This window comes from Heterodontus francisci, chromosome 43 (assembly GCF_036365525.1).
Source record: "Heterodontus francisci isolate sHetFra1 chromosome 43, sHetFra1.hap1, whole genome shotgun sequence".
Classification (NCBI taxonomy): Eukaryota; Metazoa; Chordata; class Chondrichthyes; order Heterodontiformes; family Heterodontidae; genus Heterodontus; species Heterodontus francisci.
In genome coordinates, this window is record NC_090413.1 from 24,936,243 (window position 1) to 24,943,066 (window position 6,824).

Consider the following 6,824-nt stretch of genomic DNA (forward strand, 5'->3'; position numbering starts at 1 on the left):
CAAATAGTGAGTCCTTTAAACAGCGGTTTCTTATTTGTTTATTGAGCACCATCTTCTCTTTGTTGGACAAAAGAGATAGCATGAATCATTATCAATGATGCTTTGATGATTTTCTTTCCGTTAGTAACAGAGCCCACACAAAAAGAAATGCCAGGACTGATTGCAGTAAAGAATAACGCAAATGTAAAATGAGGGGCTTTTAATTCTCTCAGTTGTGACATAATAACATTGGGAAGAAAGATATCTCTGGACTTGTTGATGTCTCTCAGACTCCCTTTGCACCTTCAGCTGGGAGCTCGTCAGCATTTTGTGATCCTTATGGCATTTCTTTCTGTCTGCTCTGCTTTTCTGAAGGTGATGAGTCTCGGGACATAGTTCCAAGAGGAAGCTAAGCAAGATGATTAAAAAGTGAAGCCAATATTAATAATTGGTTAAAGCTGAACCTTAAACAGGCTGAATCAGATGAGATATGGGGTATATAGGAGTCAATGCTTTGAGGGGTGAGAGGCTCAATTTGGATTGGCCTATTGCATAGCATCACGGAGCATGCAACTCGATATACTATGGAATGGTACCGCATCGGGCTACATGAGGACCTGCTGCTACCTCTTCCTGAGGACCATGATTTATTTTTCAGCCTAAACAGTAAGCATTGACAAATTATTGAACCATGAACGGTCTCACAGCCCCACTATCTAAATTTGACAACCATCCAACTTTCAGCAAGGATCATTGAATGCCAGTTTTGCCACTTCTGATGAAAGGTCACAGACCTGAAACATTAACTCTGCTTCTCTCTCTCTCCACAGATGCTGCCAGACCTGCTGAGTGTTTCCAGCACTTTCTGTTTTTATTTCATCGAATGCCAATTGGGAGTTGGGAGAATGGTTCATTTTTTTTTCTCCCCCTTTCCGAACCCCGTGTAGCTAAGGCCAATTCTTAGCGCCTGAACACAGAGAAAAGCTAATTGCACCCAAACTGGGGGATCAAATCAGAGACATTCTTGGCCTATGGTGCATTTAGCCACTAAGCCGTCAGAGGGGAGCGTACTGCTGTGTGCTATGTTTTAGAACCGTTGCTCAGATGTAACAGTAGAAAGCTATTTCTCATTGCAAAAGATGCAAGATGTTATGAATTCTGCAATCATTCAAGGTCATCACTAAGTAAACCATTATATCAAAAATAGAGTAATTGCCAGAGCTTGAAATGTGTTGAATCTCCAGATTAAATTAGGAGTGTTTACCATGAGACCAATCACTCAAAGCAAAGTTTGGAGTTGGATTGGTTCCAGTGTGGTTCGAAAGTAAAATGCTTCATATAACCAGGGCGAATGACTCATTAAGCACATCCTTCTGAATGCGTGTATCTGATACTTGGACAGGTAATATGCTGTGATGGAGTTAGCAAGGATGGGGCAAGAGTTGGAGACCAAGGGCTAAAAATTCATCCAGGTTCATTAGCAGGGATCTTGATGTGTATAGAACATAGAACATAGAACAGGACAGCACAGTACAGGCCCTTCGGCCCACGATGTTGTGCCGACGCTTTAACCTACTCTAAGATCAAACTACCTACATACCCTTCATTCTACTATCATCCATGTACCTATCCAAGAGTATATGTGTTTAGCCTGCGCCTGATCGAGATAACACAGGCAGCACACAAACTTTCTGCTCAATGAATGTGGTGTGCAACCCAATATGAAATGTGAAGCTGACCGGCGGCACACTATGGAGAGGGCCCTGGTGTGTATGTGGTTAGCATGAGTTACAGCCTATACTTCTTAAAGCCAGCCTGGTCCTCTTAAAGGAGAGATTCATTCAGCTGGTGGAACTGTTAGTTTAAATACCTCAAGAGAAGGAAGGAGACTGCCAGTGGAGCAACAGGCTAAAGAGAGGGCCCTCAGGTTCTCTGATGCAGCAACTAGAGGCCTTGGTCCAGGAGGTCAAAAGGAGGAGATAGGCCGTGTTTCCGCAGGGGGCCAGGAAGTCCTCAAGGCATACCCTGCGAAGGGAATGGGAGCAAGTGACCAAGGAGGTGAATTCTAGAAATCTGGCCCCTGAGGACCAGGCTGCAGTGGTGCAAAAAGTTCAATAAGTGGTCAGGGTCAGTGAATGCCTCTTCCAATGACATCTCCTCCCCATCGCACCAACCAACCTCTCACACTGCTCAATGCACCACAGACCCATCACTCAGCAAATCAGCAGTCAGGACTTGTGCCTAACATTGAGATGTTTCACCTCACCCTCACAAACTTACCAATGCAACAAGCCTCACACCCATATCTCGTAGCTTCCACAAATTCAGCTATTCAGCGATGGCAGGCACATCACCCAAACATATTGCAACACACACAAAGACAATCTTCCCTCTCTACTGCAGGGCAAGGTCTCAAATAACACAAGGGAGCAGCAGAGAACAAGCAGGAGACAGACATGCCTTCATCTCCTGAGCTCTTTGCAGGGGACAGTGCTCTGCTGCTGCATGTGGCGTCACCCAAATGTTCAGGGTGATGGCATGTTCCTGCCTTATGCAGCTTTTCACATCCAACTTTGCCGTCATCACGCTATCTGGCATGAAGTGCAAGCCGCAGATGGTGTGACCATGGAACTCTTGCTTTCCACTCCTCCCCCCTTGCCTCACCACAACCCTCCCCTCCTGCCTTTCTGTTTTCAGATACCCAAGACCTATGACCACATCGTGTGGTTATCAAAGATGCGATATAAATACAAGCTCTTTCTTTCAAAAGAGAACAAGATTATGATTAGGGCTATTGGTGAACGTGCCTGTAGCTGCCTCGGCCCTAAGCTCTGGAATTCCTTCCCTAAACCTCTCTACCTTTCACTCATCCTTTACGATGCTTCTTAAACGCTATCCCTTTGACCAAGCTGTTGGCCACCTGCTTTATGTGGCTTGGTGTCAAATTATGCTTGTAAAGCTCCTGCGAAACACCTAAGGATGTCAAAATGCGAGATAAATACAAGTTGTTGTCACACAATTTAGAGGGGAATTGTAAATTCAGATGTAAAGAATGCATTTACAATTTTGTTTTAAATAGTAAACAGCCAACATCTCCTCCCTCAATATGAGGATGGTAATAATCTAATGTTATGTTTGAAGATAGTAACAGTTATTACACTATCAATCTAATTACTATTATTCTGTTGTTGCAGGAAGCTGCTTTGTTTGCCAATACTGTGCCCTGACATATGACAGTAGTCAAAAGTAAGCATGACATGTTGCAGTCTAATAAACAAAACATGAACAAGGGCAATCGAAGCTAAAGCATAGTATGACTTTTGAAGCGCCAATGAGATTGTTTGACTATAAATTTGTACTTTGGATTATTGCACTAATGGAAAGGAATGGACGGCAGCCTTAAGTTAACAAACCCAAGGCCAAATTCTTTGATCAGTAGTCAGTCATTGTGTAAAAACTGTACATCTGTACCACCGGTCAATACCTCTGCTTTTACAAGGTAGATTACCAAACTGTGCATTATGTACATTCAAACTGAGCCTAACCATTACGCAGGGCAACTGAATATTGTGGTAGCTTCTCACAACTTCAAATAATAAAAGAGTTTGAATATTTGGACACTGTGGCATTATAATTTTGCCCTGGGATAATAGCATATGAATGCTTGATGCCTGTGCCCTCAGTGCCTCTCTCTGCTGTTTTGGTAGGGGTATTTTACCCCATTTATTGTAAATGGAGTCAAAGCTTCCACTAAAATAGAGGAGAGTGGAACATGCACCTTAATTGTTTGCACACTTTTAAACCACGGCATAATTTTCAAGGCATGGGATATTATGTCCAGTCTCCGAGGTACTTAAGCATTGATGGACGTCCATGTGTAATGGAGAGATTGAGGCAGCAGCAACAGTTGAACCAATGTTCTGGGGGTTTATAAAGGGGACACGTGTGCCGAGCATATTATTAATGTAGAATTACAAATTAGAGTTTTAAATTTTATTAACCTCCAATTCTAAAACTGTAGTTTGAAAGCTCCCCTCATGCTTTTGGACCATTCTAAGACTGCATCAACACTATCTCCTTCGATGCCCACTTGAAGGTATAGGAGAGCAGAAATCTGGCCTACTGCAAGTGTGGGGGAATGATTGGACTCTGCTCTACACCCCTCTGTTTCCATGGTTGAGAATCATGGACTCACTGGGCTGGATTTACCTTTTGTGGGGAGGTGGAAGTAATGAATTCTGTCCACCCCTATGACTCTTCCCAGCTCCTAGCTCATTTCCTGAGTCAGGGTCATTAAGAAAGCAGGGCAGTCGGTGTAACTCTTACAAGTGGAGATATCACTCCTCCAAGACCAGAAAACCCTGCCAGGACCACCACAATATCAAAGAGGCAGCAAGCGACTGAATGTTCCTGGAGTAGTGAATAGGGACTGAATTGGATGGAGAGTAGACTGTTAATCGGCCCTCTCCCTTCATGAACAGAAATCTGAGCCATCTATTGCTATCCCCGGCCTACAAGCACCATCGGGCCAGTTGTCAGGCAGTGCCTAGAAGCAGCAATAAGGGGCAGACAAGTAGGAAATCCACCAGGAATAACACCTTCCTGCAAGTATTTTATTTGAGATACTCACTAATATGATAAGAGGCTCCAAAGAGGCTGTGACCATGATACTAAGGTTTTGTTATGTTGCAAGATGATTGTAATGTGGGTTAAAATGACAGACTCAATGAACGTTTTTTTAGGTTTTATACTAGGTGGTGTTGTAAGAGTACAGCTAATGTTAACTGCTGCAAGGATCAGTGTGTCATAACAAAGGGGAAAGATTGGCCGAAGCAGACCTCAGTTCCAGGAGGCTGCAGAAGACCAATTAGCCATCAGCCATTTCTAAATAAATGAAGAAAGAGAGTCTTATTTTATTTATTTATTCATTTATTTATTTGTTTTTATTTTGGAGATACAGCACTGAAACAGGCCCTTCGGCCAACCAACAACCACCCATTTATACTAATCCTACATTAATCCCATATTCCCTACCACATCCCCACCTTCCCTCAATTCTCCTACCACCTACCTACACTCGGGGCAACTTACAATGGCCAATTTACCTATCAACCTGCAAGTCTTTGGCTGTGGGAGGAAACCGGAGCACCCGGCGGAAACCCACACGGTCACAGGGAGAACTTGTAAACTCCGCACAGGCCGTACCCAGAACGTTTGAAACATTGTCACTGTTGTAATGTAGGAAACACAGCAGCCAATTTACGCACAGCAAGCTCCCACAAACAGCAATGTGGTAATAATCAAATAAATCTGTTTTTAGTGCTGTTGGTTGAGTGATAACTATTGACCAGGACACCCCTATTATTCTTCGAAATAGCACCATGCGATCTTTTACATCCACCTGAGAGAGCAGATGGGTTTAATGTGACGACAAAAGACCGCCATAGGACCTCTCTCTTTCCAGATGTTAATGGGTGTCACAGCTGCATTTTCTCATTTTATGTCAACGTATTCCTTGCACTCAGTCTCTTTACTGATGCCATCCAATACACCACTATTACCCTGCCCTAAAAAATGTGCCTATCCTGAGCCTATTACAGCTCATTTGTTGAGCTTCACCGAACAAAACAATTAACTCCCCATGCTAAATCACATAAGACGGGGAAAAAATCAGTTGGATTCCTTTTCTTAGTTGCTCTTGAGAATGGGGCCAGTTTTTCACATCACCCACAAGCACCTACCTCCTCACTGTTGAGGCATGAAATCACACCAGCCCTCACGAAAAACCCTTCCTGCATTCTATGAAGCAACAACGTAAATGACAGAGATAAAAAGATTCTAAAGCAACAGGAAACAGGACCCAGTGCGTAACAAGGGACATAAGATAATAAACTGTGGTGAAAGAGAGGTCAGTAAACATTCTGGATACAACCAAATATTTTGACCGGCCCGAATATTACGACTTTTTCCCGACACACTTTAGCTGGGCACATGTCCTTTGTTGAAATGTTCTCCGAATACAAAATTCACAACGAGACTGGTGCAATGTCTGTGCAATTCATATGAAAATGTATTTGTCTACATGACTTGAAAAAACCCTCATGTTCTTTTATATCGCTGCCATACCTGACTTACTGAGGGTTCCATGGGCTTCAGCAGCCTACTGTGCCTTCCACCAAGGAATCATTCTTCACAGAGAGTAAAGACAGTGATTGTCAACAGGCTATATAATCAAGGGCATCACAGCTGATTCTGATGTACACCGAGCAGGTCACCAAGCAGTGATATGGAACTATGGATGTTTACAGTGGTGAATGAGGCCATTCAGCCCATCATGTCTGTGCTGGCTCTTTGCTGGAGCAATCCAAAGCTAATCATACTGCCTTGTTCTCATTCACCACAGCCTTGTGCCTTTCTCTGATGCACATTTTGACTTACTATTCCCTGAAAGTATGCAATTCCCTCTGACCCAACTATGCCTTTTGGCAAAGCAATCCCTCTCTATGGAAAGAAACACTTCCATCTCAGTGATAACTTTAAGTTGGTGACCCCTTGTTACCAACCCACTAACTTGAGGATGTAGAGGAGTGGCAAATCAAGTTTATTTTTCCTCTCCCTGTCCCTGGGTCATTGAAGTTATTTGCACAGCTACACCTGTTGTCCTGACTGGGTTCAGCTATCTCAGCACGAACCTGCAATTGAACCATGGGACCTTCTGGCCTTTGTTGCCTCTAAAGTTGACTATTCCAATGCTGCCTTGGCCAGCCTCTCATATTCCACCCTCCATAAACATGAGGTCATCTAAAAGTCTGCTGCCTATATCCTAACTCACACCAAGTCCTGTT